The sequence below is a fragment of the Aquarana catesbeiana genome, linkage group LG03, assembly GCF_042186555.1.
Source record: "Aquarana catesbeiana isolate 2022-GZ linkage group LG03, ASM4218655v1, whole genome shotgun sequence".
NCBI lineage: Eukaryota > Metazoa > Chordata > Amphibia > Anura > Ranidae > Aquarana > Aquarana catesbeiana.
In genome coordinates, this window is record NC_133326.1 from 117,602,629 (window position 1) to 117,618,263 (window position 15,635).

Here is a 15,635-nt window from a genome sequence, read left to right on the forward strand (position 1 = left end):
TTGGCTATTGAGACCCACGTTCTGAAGAGTCGTGGGCTCTCAGGTCCTGTCATATCTACCTTGATTAATGCAAGGAAGCCAGCTTCCAGGATGATTTATCATAGAGTCTGGAAGGCTTATATAACCTGGTGTGAATCCAGAGGTTGGCATCCCAGGAAATATGTCATAGGTAGAATCCTTGATTTTCTACAGATGGGATTAGAGATGAAGCTGGCCTTGAGTACCATCAAGGGCCAGGTTTCTGCTTTTATCAGTATTATTTCAGCGGCCACTTGCTTCGCATTCTTTGGTCCGAAACTTTATGCAGGGGGTGATGCGTCTTAATCCTCCGGTTAAAGCGCCCCTAAACCCCTGGGACTTGAATTTGGTCCTGGATGTGTTACAGAAACAGCCTTTTGAACCAATAAGTCAGATTCCTTTGGTCTTGTTGACAAGGAAATTCATTTTTCTGGTGGCCATCTCTTCTGCTAGAAGAGTATCAGAATTAGCAGCTCTTTCCTGTAAGGAGCCTTATTTGATTATACACAAGGATAGAGTGGTACTACACCCTCATCCTAGTTTTTTACCGAAGGTGGTTTCTGATTTTCATTTAAACCAAGACATTGTTCTACCTTCCTTTTTTCCAGATCCCTGTTCTCCGGAAGAGAGATCTCTACATTCGTTGGATGTAGTAAGAGCAGTTAAGGCCTATCTAGGGGCAACTACTCAGATCCGCAAGACGGATGTTTTGTTTGTGCTGCCAGAGGGTCCCAATAGAGGACAGGCAGCGTCAAAAGCTACCATTTCTAAATGGATTCGACAGTTGATCATTCAAGCTTACGGTTTGAAACAGAAGATTCCTCCGTTTCAGATCAGGGCACATTCCACAAGGCTATTGGTGCTTCTTGGGCAGTGCATCACCGGGCCTCTATGGCTCAAATCTGCAAGGCCGCAACCTGGTCTTCAGTTCATACATTCACCAGATTCTATCAGGTGGATGTGAGAAGGCATGAGGATATCGGCTTTGGGCGTAGTGTGCTGCAGGCAGCGGTACAGGGTCCTCAGGTCTGATTGCACCCTACTTGGTCGTGGTTCCCCCTCCTCAGGTAGCATTGCTCTGGGACATCCCATCAGTAATTACTGTGGCTCTGTGTCCCGTGATGTTCGAGAAAGAAAATAGGATTTTTAAAACAGCTTACCTGTAAAATCCTTTTCTTTCGAAGGACATCACGGGACACAGAGGTCCCGCCCCTCTTCTAATACACTATATTGCTTGGCTACAAAACTGAGGTATCCCTGCAAGGGGAGGGATTATATAGGGGGTTGAACTTCCTGATAGGGTGTGCCAGTGTCCAATCACCAGTGATACCTATATAACCCATCAGTAATTACTGTGGCTCTGTGTCCCGTGATGTCCTTCGAAAGAAAAGGATTTTACAGGTAAGCTGTTTTAAAAATCCTATTTTTTGTGTGTTCCTCTCTGCAAGGGAGCCTGTGGCTGCAAGGTCATAGGTATCTACGCTCAGACCCTGCAGCCTGAGCATGGTGGTTTCTTTTGACTGGGGCTGGCACTGCTCGGGGCACTATTCGTTTGTCTGGTGGAGGTCTGTCTTCACTAAGGGTAGGAAAGTAAGCAGGGACGCTTAGGTGAGTCTTGTTTATTTTCTTTGCAGGGCAAAGTTTTAGCAAAAACCAAGCTTTCAAATCCACCAGCTCAGAGGAAATGCCCATCTTGTAAGAATCCCCTCAGAGATTCATGGCAAAAAGCAATGTGCAGGACCTGTATTACGGAGCTGGTTGAAGAGGAAACATCCCAACAATAGAGGAATCTGTTTTCTTTATTACGAGAGCTTACGAACTCTTTGAGCTCGGTCTATGCTGGCCAAGAGCCCGGCAGGCCAGGTTGAGCCCCAGCATCCACCGTCCAGCCCTCAGGCATCCACCTCTAAAACAGCAGAGGTTGTTGACTCAGGGGATGAGGGGACAAGTACTCTTCTCTCCCTCAGGGATTCAGATGAGGAAGAAGAGGAAGATGATAGCCAAGCATCTAGGTACAAGCTATCACTGGAGGAGGTAGATGATCTTTTGAGAACAATGTACACAACTCTTGAGATCCAGGAGGAAAAGGTGCAACTATTGGTTCATGATAAAATGTACAAAGGACTAGATGACACTAAACACAGGGTGTTTCCAGTCCACAGAATCCTCTCAGACGCGGAGAGAGGCCCTTTCTTTTCCAAAACCCTCAAAAGAAGGTTCCCCTTCGAAGAAAAGGAAACAGAGGTTTGGAATAAGAAACCCTGAGTAGATGCCGCGTTCTCACAAGTATCCCATCGCATGGACCTAGCGCTCGAAGACATGGGGGTACTAAAGGACACGATGGATAAGAGAGCGGACTCCCTCCTGAAAAAAGCGTGGGATTCCACATCTGCCTGTCTCAAACCCGCTATGGCTTCCACCGTAGTGTCAAGGAACCTAGAATGCTGGGTAGAAAAGCTGAAGAGCCATGTAGAGGCAGGTACATCTCACAAAGAATTACTGGAGTCCTTTCCACTGCTACTGAAGGCAGTAAAATAACGTGGCTGATGCATCAGCTGAATCAGTAAAGATGTCAGCGAGATCTTCAGCACTGGTGAACTCAGCCGGGTGTGCTATCTGGCTGAAAACTTGGACTGGTGACACAGCATCCAAGATAAAATTATGTGGCCTACCTTTTTCAGGTGACCTTCTTTTTGGTCCAGACCTTGAAACGGTCTTGGACAGGACAGCTGGCAAGAAAAAGGCGTTACCTTCCAAAAAACAGCCAATCAAGAAGAATTTTTGTGCTGTTCAACAGCCCCACAAAAATAGGGACTGGGACCAAAAGAACCGCTGGGTCTCCCAAAGGGGCAAGGGAAGAGGGGGAGTTCTCTTCAGACTCCCCCCCCCCCCCAAACCAGCCCCCTAAGAATAAGTGAAAATCTCACCCCAGTGGGGGGAAGATTGTCTGCTTTTCACTTATGCCCCGTATACACGGTCAGATTTTCCGACGGAAAATGTGTGATAGGACCTTGTTGTCGGAAATTCTGACCGTGTGTAGGCTCCATCACACATTTTCCATCGGATTTTCCGGCACACAAAGTTTGAGAGCAGGCTATAAAATTTTCAATTTCCGATCGTGTGTACACAAATCCGACGCACAAAGTGCCACGCATGCTCAGAATAAATAAAGAGATGAAAGCTATTGGCTACTGCCTCATTTATAGTCCCGACGTACGTGTTTTATGTCACCGCGTTCAGAATGATCGGATTTTCCGACAACTTTGTGTGACCGTGTGTATGCAAGACAACTTTGAGCCAACATCCGTCGATAAAAATCCTAGGATTTTGTTGTCGGAATGTCCGATCAATGTCCGACCATGTGTACGGGCAATCCAGAGGGAAAAAACAACTACAAGCTTGTTCATAAGAAGCATTATCTCCCAGGGGTACAGTCTGGAGTTCTCAGAAGCCACCACCCCCCGAGGAGATTTTATGTCACAGGTCTTCCAAAGGACAAGGAAAAAGCCTCCGCAATGATGAACCTGCTTCAGGATCTGATCCAACAGGAAGTGATTATCCAAGTCTCAAAACACCAGGAAGGTCGGGGCTTCTATTCTCAACATCTTCATAGTAAAGAAACCCTCAGAAGTATCGGTTGATACTGAACTTAAAATTTCTGAACAAATCGATCCATTGCAAACACTTTCGGATGGACATGATTTATTCAATAACGAAGTTACTGACCCCAGATTGCTTTATGGCATCCCTAGATCTAAGGGATGCTTATTTGAATGTCCCGCTCAGGCTTCCCAACGGTTTCTCCATCTGGCGCTCAACCTGGGGAGATCAAATTGGCATCTCCAATTCAGAGCCCTGCTGTTTGGACTTTCATCCTCCCCCAAAGGATCTTTACAAAAGTAATGGCGGAAGCCCTGGAGCCTCTGAAGCTAAGAGGAATTTTGCAGATTCCAGGTCTCGACAAATCTTCAGGTGACTCAGGCTCACCTCAAGAACCTGGGTTGGCTCCTGAGTTTAGAAAAATCAAAAAAAGATATTCTAGATTGGAAAATATACTAATAACACCCAACTGAGAGGGCCCCACTGGCTGTGTCACCAACTGCTAAATAGGATCCAAAAAAATAAATAAAAAATAAAGTTAATGGACCAAAAATCATTGCATGCGCATGCTCCAAGCATATCAAAGAGATCCAAAGGAATCCATTTCTGCAGTATAATGGAACATAACCAGCGAAGAAAACTCTATAGGGCATATGGGGTGATAAAATCACATACATTTTTGCTGCGGTATCCGCCACATACAGGTCGCAGGGTACAGCTGATTAGCTGGGGATGACTTGGTTGATGAAACAAAAGTCAATCATTAGATCAGCAGGAACTGCTCCAACATGTCAAAGTGTCCCATAATCAGTTTAAAACAAAGCACAACCACACTGCTAGTGCTACAAGAGGGGGAGTTGAGACTGAAATCAGTAGAGTTACGTTACCACCTCTTGTTTGCAGGGGGTCCGGGCAGCTTCTCCTAAGTGTCACTGGTAGCTGAGTTATACCGTAGTTGACTCGTTTGTTAGTTGGATAGCTTCTGCTGTGGTTTGCTCCTATGGGGACGTGGTGGATAGCAGTCCATTCCTATTGTAGACCCAGACTACAGTTGCTACTAATGGCGACTTGCTTGGCGGTTCCTTTAGGAGGCATGTTAATTCTCCTGTCGGCAGCGTCCCTCAATTCCCATGCCGAGGGGGAGATAGCAGAGTCGGCGTCTGCACAGCGTGATTACGTCCACGCGTTTCGCAACATCATTGGTTACGTAGCTTCAACTGGACGTATAGGGGCCCGGCAGGCATTTCTCCCTCTTATTGTTCCGAGATGCCGCCGCCCCTCCTTTCTTGATTTTACCACTCTATTCGGACCGGGATGGGCTACAGCAGAGATCCTGCCAGTGATGTCAAGCCCAGATAAAAGTCCTTTTCGTTTCTGACTTTGAACTATACTTTTTTCCCCCTTTTTTTTGTTTTTAAAGACAGTTATTATAATGATGGTGGTCATATTCTAGCGATTATTCGCAGATGTAGAGAGAGAAGAAAAAGGGACAGAAAGACAAAGAACAATAAACAATAAATATAATCCATTTCTATCATACATCTCTGTTAGAAATCCCTAATCCTTCTCAATCACGTCTACCGTTCATACCTTGTCTAAGTATTACTACCAAAAAAGGGGGTTGATATGTGAATAGACCACCAGGTGCCTAATGTGGTTAGGGATTATGTAAGAAAGAACAATACACACTGGTTGACGGTTCCCGTCGTTCTACTACAAAAGGGGAAATATCAGAATTGGGACCAGGGTAGGGACATTATGGCCAAGGGCCAATGATATAATATATTGAGTACTGGGGAGCTAGAAACTGTAATTAGTCAAGGATAGAGATGTTTTTCATGGGGGGAATAGAGACACATGAAAGATGGACAAAGGAGGGGAATTATAGATTTTGAGGGGAGGGGAAGGAGGAAAGGGAGCACCTCCATAATGACCGATTCCTTCCTAAATGGAAGGAATTGTGCGTTAATCATGGCATTGCGGTCATGAAATTAATAGTCGAGGAAGAGAAAATTCAGTTAATCGAACTTAAAGATAAAATAGAGGAGAGTGCTAGGGGACTGGACCTTTTGAAGGAGGAGGAAGAATTCACTAGACAAAATGAATTTCTAAAAAAGGAAGTAGAGAAAGCACAACAAAATCTCAAACTAACCAAACAATCAAAGTATAGGAGGGATACACAGGACTTCGAAAATGATCAAGCCTTTGATCTGACAATCAGGAGAGGAAGGAGCAACTCCTCCAGAAGGGGCTTTCGGTCCCAATCTAGGAATAGACAGGACTGCTCCCCCCCCCTCCGCAGATGAAAGCAATACCCAAAAAACAGTGACTTTTTTAGAGAAGGAGGGGGTGGGGGAAATTGTATCCCACACCCCCTCCCAGGAGAACCTCCCTACCCATCCAAGGACAAAAGAAAGCAGATCACAGAAAGGGAAAACATCAAAACAAAGAACAGGAGGCTCGCGAACAAGAAGCCAGAATCGCTAGGACAGACTAGAGAAGACCCAACAGGGAAACCAGATATGACTATGATTAATTTATCATCATTCCCCCTGGCCGTTAGACATATTCAACTACTGCAACGCGGTATGTCCTTCTCTCCCACGAGCAGCATGGACGAATTTACTGTTTATAAGGATGTGGTATTAGAATTATACCTTAGAAAAATCTTCTTTAGGTCCTTGTATACACAGGATAAATCAGGAGGAATGGGGGGAGTATGCCCTGATGCAGACGACCAAAATGTAATTGATATCCTCAACTCATTGTTAGAGGAGAATGAGGAGGGTGGAAGCAGCCATTCCCCAACAAGAAGACTAGCAGATCTAAACATAAAATCCAAAAAAATGCCTCCCCTTAATAAAAATAAATGGCTAGGGATGTTTCTTGACATGATCCAGTTGGATCTGGGTGGGATTTCGTGGAAACACGTTGACCATGATAATCTCACTCAGATGGAACGCCAAGCACTTAAGGAGTTGAAGGAAGCCAAGAATATTATAATAAAAAGAAGTGACAAGGGAGGCAATGTCGTTTTGATGAACGACATAGACTATGAAAAAGAGGCCAAACGCCTCCTGGGGGATACTAATACATACAAGAAATTGGATGGAGATCCTCTCCCCAGGGTGGTGCGTAACCTCAACAGCAAATTGGATGATGCAGTGGAGGCGGGACTATTGACCAAACAGGAATCTGAATATCTATCCGTGGAGGACTACAATATACCCACCTTCTACTGCATACCCAAAGTGCATAAATCCCTTGAGAAGCCACCAGGGAGACCAATTGTGTCAGCAATCCATGGACCCCTTGACAGAATAGGGAAATATTTGGACTCGCTCCTTAAGGGAATGGTTGGGGAACTTAGATCCTATGTGCAGGATACACGCCATGTGCTGGCCAGACTAGCCGACCTTTCAGTTGAGGGGGAGGCATGGCTGGTCAGCATCGACGTTGAATCATTATATACATCCATCCCCCATGAATATGGCATCTTAGCAGTTAGAAGTTCTTTGGAAAAGAGTTTCCCCCTATGTGGCCCCCAAAATGAGTTCCTATTGGAACTCCTTGACTTTGCTCTACATAATAACTTCTTTCAATTCGCCTCACGATTTTATCAGCAAATCAAGGGCACCTCTATGGGGGCGGCATGGGCACCCGCCTATGCATGCCTCCATTTAGGTAGCTGGGAAGAAGAAGAGGTGTTCACCTGTCCGATGTACCTCGGCCATGTGCATACGTGGCTGAGGTACATCGATGACGTGCTGGTCATTTGGACAGGTGATGTGGATACACTCCATACATTCATTGACCGGCTTAACACCAATGAGCGTAACATACGTCTCACATACACTTGCGATCGTTCCCAATTATCTTTCTTGGACCTTAAGATAGGCTTGAAGGAAGGGAGGATTAACACTTGCACTTATCGCAAAGAAACAGCAGCAAACACTCTGCTGCAAGCAGATAGCCATCATCCCCATTGGCTTAAGAACGGTATCCCTACAGGACAATTCATGAGAATTAAACGAAATTGTTCAAATTCTACCGATTTGCGTAGGGAATCCAAGGATCTGTATATGAGGTTTCGGAATCGGGGTTACTCCCATAGACAGATCCGCAATGCCAAACGTAAGGCCACCGCCAGGAGTAGAGCAAGTTTACTTTCCATGGACCACAAGAAGGGAGAAATGGAATTAAAAACTGCTGCACAGGGTCCAGTTAGACTAATCACCACATACGGGGCCCAATGGGAATCCGTACAAAGAATCCTTAAAAAACATTGGGGTATCCTCACAAATAACAAAAACCTGGCTAACGTCGTGGGCGATGGACCCAAGATGGTGGCACGGCGAGCTAAAAATCTGGGGGATAAACTTATTCACTCCGAATTTACTAGACATCAGGATCCCACCTGGCTGTCGGACTACCCGCGTTGTAAGGGCATGGTCCCCTGCACGAGGTGTCAGATATGACCATTTGTGGACAGAACGGACACCTTTAAGGATGCTATGGGACAGGGAAAATATGTGATCAAGGATTTGATCAACTGTTCCACTACCAAAGTGATCTATATGATCACCTGTTCGTGCCCAAAAATGTATATAGGAAAAACCAAAAGAGCCCTCAGGACCAGAATAGGGGAGCATCTGAGAGATATTAAGAAAGAAAGGGAGGGGGTAGTGGAGAGAAAGGAGAAGAAGGAAGAGAGACCAGTGGCGAAGCACTTTGCCCGTTACCATCAGGGTAAAACCGAGGGAATGAGGGTGAAAGGTATTTATGTCCTGAAGCTACCGGCAAGGAGAGGTAACTTTAATCGTGTCCTACTACAAAAAGAAAAATGGTGGATATATACCTTGAAGTCCCTCGCACCCTTAGGAATGAACACAGAACTGAGCATGCAACCGTTCTTGGATTAAAATGAACCCTATTTTTTTCCCCTCAAGTCAACCAACAAAAAAAAAGGGAAAAAAAACCCTCTCCCTCCCACCTCCCCTACCCCTCTTCCTCTCTTTCCCTCTCCTCCCCCTTCCTAACTCCTCCCTTTCCTCCTTCCCCTCCCCTCAAAATCTATAATTCCCCTCCTTTGTCCATCTTTCATGTGTCTCTATTCCCCCCATGAAAAACATCTCTATCCTTGACTAATTACAGTTTCTAGCTCCCCAGTACTCAATATATTATATCATTGGCCCTTGGCCATAATGTCCCTACCCTGGTCCCAATTCTGATATTTCCCCTTTTGTAGTAGAACGACGGGAACCGTCAACCAGTGTGTATTGTTCTTTCTTACATAATCCCTAACCACATTAGGCACCTCTGGTGGTCTATTCACATATCAACCCCCTTTTTTGGTAGTAATACTTAGACAAGGTATGAACGGTAGACGTGATTGAGAAGGATTAGGGATTTCTAACAGAGATGTATGATAGAAATGGATTATATTTATTGTTTATTGTTCTTTGTCTTTCTGTCCCTTTTTCTTCTCTCTCTACATCTGCGAATAATCGCTAGAATATGACCACCATCATTATAATAACTGTCTTTAAAAACAAAAAAAAGGGGGAAAAAAGTATAGTTCAAAGTCAGAAACGAAAAGGACTTTTATCTGGGCTTGACATCACTGGCAGGATCTCTGCTGTAGCCCATCCCGGTCCGAATAGAGTGGTAAAATCAAGAAAGGAGGGGCAGCGGCATCTCGGAACAATAAGAGGGAGAGATGCCTGCCGGGCCCCTATACGTCCAGTTGAAGCTACGTAACCAATGATGTTGCGAAACGCGTGGACGTAATCACGCTGTGCAGACGCCGACTCTGCTATCTCCCCCTCGGCATGGGAATTGAGGGACGCTGCTGACAGGAGAATTAACATGCCTCCTAAAGGAACCGCCAAGCAAGTCGCCATTAGTAGCAACTGTAGTCTGGGTAGTCTGGGTCTACAATAGGAATGGACTGCTATCCACCACGTCCCCATAGGAGCAAACCACAGCAGAAGCTATCCAACTAACAAACGGGTCAACTACGATATAACTCAGCTACCAGTGACACTTAGGAGAAGCTGCCCGGACCCCCTGCAAACAAGAGGTGGTAACGTAACTCTACTGATTTCAGTCTCAACTCCCCCTCTTGTAGCACTAGCAGTGTGGTTGTGCTTTGTTTTAAACTGATTATGGGACACTTTGACATGTTGGAGCAGTTCCTGCTGATCTAATGATTGACTTTTGTTTCATCAACCAAGTCATCCCCAGCTAATCAGCTGTACCCTGCGACCTGTATGTGGCGGATACCGCAGCAAAAATGTATGTGATTTTATCACCCCATATGCCCTATAGAGTTTTCTTCGCTGGTTATGTTCCATTATACTGCAGAAATGGATTCCTTTGGATCTCTTTGATATGCTTGGAGCATGCGCATGCAATGATTTTTGGTCCGTTAACTTTATTTTTTATTTATTTTTTTGGATCCTATTTAGCAGTTGGTGACACAGCCAGTGGGGCCCTCTCAGTTGGGTGTTATTAGTATATTTTCCAATCTAGAATATCTTCCCCCCCCCCCCCCCCCCCCCCCGGGGGACCACACATGCACAATGCCTCCTCATCACTAGTTCAGACTCCTTTTTCCGGATAAATTTGATGTGGCGATTAGCCGTAGGGACATTGTGTATCTGTGGGAGTCTAGGCGCCTGCACTTTGTTATATGTGAGTATCTGATTGTCATTGTCTGTCAATTTTGTTCATCTGACTTATGTGCATATCGGGTGCAATGAGCACCCGGTGAGCACATTTTTCAGTGTATGGTGGATCATATTTTTTCGTACATCTGATGAATTTAATATTGCAATTTTATATATGTTATGCTAATAAACTATCAACTATCTTTTTAACACTACTCTCCCATTTATGTCCACTTATATCCATAGTAACTGTCTTTGGACCTAGGGGAGTCACTCTCTTGTGCCTTCCTTAGACCCTTTCTTCCTATTTGAATACATTTGTTTTAGTTACGGATATGACCTCCTAATTAGAGGAGAGACACTGGGTAAGAGTTATATTGTGCAGACTAGGCATTCATTTTCCAGGTGGTCCCTCTCTTTTTCCCTTTTTTTCCTACAGGAGATGAAGTTCCTGGGCTATACAATAAACTTGGTGCTTCCAAAAGTTTTCCTGTCACAAGAAAAGAGAAAAAACACAATCTGCGATGAGACCAATCTCTGTTTTAGTCCGGTCAGCCATGGCAGTTTTGGGACTTCTCATGGCATCGATTCCAGCCATACAGTGGGCTAGACTACATTCCCAGCCTCTCCAGATGAACATCCTACAAAGATGGTCACACCAAAAAAAAAACAGATCAGGCTCACCTCAAATGTAAAACGGGCGCTCTGGTGGTGGCGGGATTCAACAAACCTAGCAAGAGGTCTCTCCTGGGTTTTTCCCCTAGACAAGCATTTAACAACAGACGCAAGTGCTTTGGGTTGGGGAGCCCATTTGGACGGCCAAACCTCTCAGGGGGCCTGGTCCAAAGCAGAAGCCCAAAAGTCCTCAAATTGGTGGGAACCGAAGGCCATTTTTCTCGGACTCCTAGCTTTTCAGCAGACACTCGGGACAACATGTACGAGTTCTCTCAGACAATACAACAGCAGTAGCTTATGTATTGAAACAAGAAGGAACCAGGAGCAAAGGACTCCTGGAGCTAGCCAGTCAGCTACTTACTTGGGCAGAACAAAATTTGGCTTCGCTGTCAGAGGTTCATCTGAAGGGATCCCAGAATCTGTTAGACCTACTAAGCAGGAGAGTGGAAGCAGAGCAGAGTGGAGTTTGAACCAAGAAGTCTTCTTGATGGTCACCAAAGCATGGGGGCAACCTTAAATAGATCTGTTCGTGAGCCAGCTTCTAAGTACAGACTTTTTTTCACTCCACCAAGAGGATCGGGCCGTAGGCATAGATGCTTTTGCCCATTTGTGGCATTACCAGCTGTGATACGCTTTTCCCCCTTTCCCGCTAATACCGCTGGTCCCCAGGAAGTTCAGGGAAGAAAATACCAATCTGATCCTGGTCACTCCCTTCTGGCCAAAAAAGCCCTGGTTCGCGACATTACTAAATCTGGCCGCAAAACCTCCATGGAAGCTACCATCCAGAAAGGACCTGCTAACACAAGGGTCCCTGAACCATCCGGAAGCAGACCAGTTACAACTAACCGCTTGGTTTCTGAAGAAGACCTCCTAAAAGCAAATGGTCTATCAGAAAAACTAGTGAAGACCCTACTCTCCAGTAGGAGGGAGGTAACTTGGGACATATACCTAAAAGTTTGGAAAAAGGCCTCCGGGTTAAAAGTATAGTGTCAGTTTTAGAATTTCTCCATGACGGAATGGAGAAGGTGCTGGCAGCCAGCACCCTGAAAATCCAGGTGGCGGCTCTGTCAGTTTTTTTTTTTTTTTTTTAAAAGACTGTCCAAAGAGGTTTTAGTTTCAAGATTTTTTTACGGCACTTGCACGGAATAGGCCGGTAACGTTTTTCCCAGTTAGGATTTGTCTATTGTTTTACAGGGTCTCACGGGAGCTCTGTTTGAACCCATACAGGAAGCATCCTTAAAAGATTTAGTTCTTAAAACAATTTTTCTGGTAGCCATCACTTCAGCCGGAAGAGTCAGTGAGCTTCAGGCCCTGGCGGTCACAGAACCCTTTCTAAAAGTTTTTTCGGATCTGGTAATCCTTCAAACGGATCCAGCATTTCTACCTAAGGTTTCTACAACTTTTCACCATTCACAGGAAACAGTTTTACCCACTTTCTCCTCAGGTCCTGCCTATCAAGGAGAAGAAGCTTTCCACACACTGGATGTAAGGAGATGCCTGCTACGTTTTCTAACAGTCACCAAAGAGTTTAGAAAATCAAATGCTCTCTTTGTGATATTCTCAGGACCACGTAAAGGGGAGAAAGCTTCCAAAGCACTCTGGGTAGGTTCCTTAAATGGGCAGTCACGGAGGCTTACATAGCTAAGGGTATTGCTGCTCACTCTATGAGATCAACGGCAGTTTCCTGGGCCGAAAGGGCCGGTGCTACGCCTTAACAAATATGCAAGGCTGCCACATGGTCCAACTTTTCGACATTTCTCCGACACTATAGGTTGGACCTGCTGTCCTCCACAGATCAAGCCTTCGGCAGGAAGGTGCTGCAGGCAGTGGTCCCACCCTAGATAAGTTTCTCGTTTATCCTCTCCAAGGTTGTCCTGAAAGGCGATTTGAGAAAGACTTAGTGAGACTGACTGGTGACGGTATTTCTAAGAGCCTTTCAGGACAACCTTTACTTCCCTCCCTTTTATCTTAGAAGTGGTTTTAAGTATCTGTCATGGTTGTTTGGTGGTTTTCTGTGCTTTGTTTTCCAGTATGTCGGAGACCACACAATAACTGAAGCCATAGTGGAAGAGGAGGGATTTAAAGGCTGCATGTGTTTCCTGGAAAATGGGTGGAGCTGCGCTCTCTTCAAGGTTGTCCTGAAAGGCTCTTAGAAATACCGTCACCGGTAAGTCTAACTCAGTATTTTTTCTTGTTACCTGTATAGTAATATATAGGAATTTGTCACTTTTAACAATTTTCTTAAACAAATTGAATCTGCCAGTAGCAACATTTTCTTTTGCAGGCTGACAAAACTAAGCCGCAGTCTTGCAATTATCAGAAATGTTGTCAGCCTGGCGTGTATGTGTGTTCCTTCAATTTCCCATTAAAAGAAAAGTATGGCTTCTTTAAAAAAAAAAAAAAAAAAAAAAAAATATATATATATATATATATATATATATACACTCTGTGTATATATTCACCTAGGTGGATGCTGCATCTGTCCCCTGCTGCTTCTAAGACTGGGAACTGAGCTATCAAACACCGCTGATCCCTTCACTCTCAGTCTTCAGTGAGTACAGAGCTGGTGACTGTCACTGGAGCGCTGCGCTGTGTGGGGGAGTGCAGCGGAGCGGCTGGCTTAGTCTCCCATCGGCTTGCTGAGAGGCTGAGCCAGCTGCTGGTCCAGACTTTACAGTCGGGATCTTTTCCCAGCTGGACCAGCAGAGTGATATTAGCCGACAGCTTTAGCCTACTGTCGGCCGAAAAAGGGTCACAGGAGAAGTAGGGCCTAAAATGTCTGTTAGGTAGGCAGCCGAACAACCAACCAAAGTTCAAATATACACTGTAATGCCGGTTTACACTTGTGCGATGTCAGACATTGCATGTGACTCGCACCACACTGCTGTGCGGATCACATGCGATGTCTGTGCGATGCAAATTCAGCCATACAGATTGTATGGCTGAATTTACATCGCTTTCGGTCCAAAATCGTGAAGGACCCTTTTTTTTTTGTCTGCACCATAATCAGATCGCATGGATGTTCACACCCATGCGATCCGATTCCTGTCCGAATTCACAGTTTACACTGCGATATGCTAACTGATCTGGGGGTGTCATTAACTTTTTGACACCCGCATCGGTTGGTATAGGGCAGTGTGATATCCGATGCGGGAACCAGCACTGGAATTACACTGGTTCCCGCATCATGCTGGTGTGAACCGGCACTCTAAGTCGAGCCATTTTTTTCAGTTGGGTAGGGTAAATATTTCTGTCATATTTTTATTGCTGTCTTTTACCACATTGAGAAGATCTCACCTCACTTCCTTTCCTTCTGACAGAAAGTGAGGGGGAATTTTCTCCAAAGGGACATGCAAATAGAAACCAGACAGATTCTGTCCTGTTCCCACTTTGTCCACTTTGTCCAGAGCTAAAATTATCATTTTATTTTTTTGATCGAATTTGAACTTGGAGGAGAAGATGATTTTCTGGGCTCCACAAATAATATAAACAATAGATTTTATAGTGGTTGCAAGCCTCTGAAATGAAAAACAAAGCATATCCCTCTCCCTCTATAGCGTGTACTTTCCCAGATCCAATCCATATAGTATGGTTACACTATCGTTTATTCCTTTGCTATCTGCTTGAGTCACTTCTGACAGTTTTCCGGACAACAATCCTTCAGCATACATAAGGTGATTGACAGCCTTGGCTGTGCATGTTTCCCTTTGAGACTGTTTAGAGGTGTCTGTGTCCATTCCTTCCATTCAGGTCTCAGATTATACTCAGCTATGTGCTCTGTGATATGTCAGATTCCTGCCCCCCTGCCTTATAAAACTGAGAAAAAGCCTTTAATCTGTCTGTTTTAGAAGGCCTTAGAAGAGAGATAAACAGAAACAACTTCTGTAGGAGGATTTGTTTTGTCTCTGTATCACCTTTACAAACACTTTTAATGTGTGTGTGAATTCTAAACATGCTAAGGCCTCTTGCACATGATGCTCCCGTTTGAGCATCTACTTTTTCAGACTATTTTTTATTGTATGTATTTGCGTGTATTTACGCGCATTTTCGCGTATTTATTGAGGACGGTGAAAAATCTTCTGCTTCTCTGTGCTGCCCAAGGTGTCTTTACTGATGTATTACTCTACAGCAATTCTCTGCATGGGAATTGCTGTCACTCACTTTGGAAAGGCAGAGCTATGCACATTTCAGCCTGTAATGACAGGCTGACAAGTGAAGTGAAGGTTTGCATGGCAGCCTGCTCTCTTCCCTTTTCAAGCCAAAACTACAGGTGTCTGTCAAGCTAATATGTGCCTAAACACACAAGGATAGCTTTGAGAGAATGCAGAAGTAAGCTTTATCAGGGGGAAGACTGGTAGGATAACCAGGTATTTCTGGATCTTTTGTCAAATAAAAAACGGGCATACAGAATACAAAATTAAAGTGGAGGGCCACCCTAAAATAAAAAGTGCATTAATATTCTTAAAAAAATATTTAAAAAAAACATTTGCAAAAAAAAAAAAACATTTTTAACTTACCTGAAACCCCTGTTGCTAGGCAGTCTTCCTATTCCGCGGCGCTTCCTCCTCTTCGTCGAGCGGCCCCGTTGCATTCTGGGACACGTGTGTGTCCCAGAAAGCAACGAGGCCATTCACAAAGTGCCGCGCGACTCGCGCATGCACAGTAGGAAAC

At 44.8% G+C, this 15,635-nt stretch overlaps 1 protein-coding gene across 1 annotated transcript in view; it reads left to right on the forward strand.

Annotated features, from left to right (window-relative positions):
- Positions 1-15,635, forward strand: part of UBL7 (ubiquitin like 7) — a 40,682-nt gene that overhangs the window by 21,698 nt on the left and 3,349 nt on the right. The window lies entirely within an intron of this gene.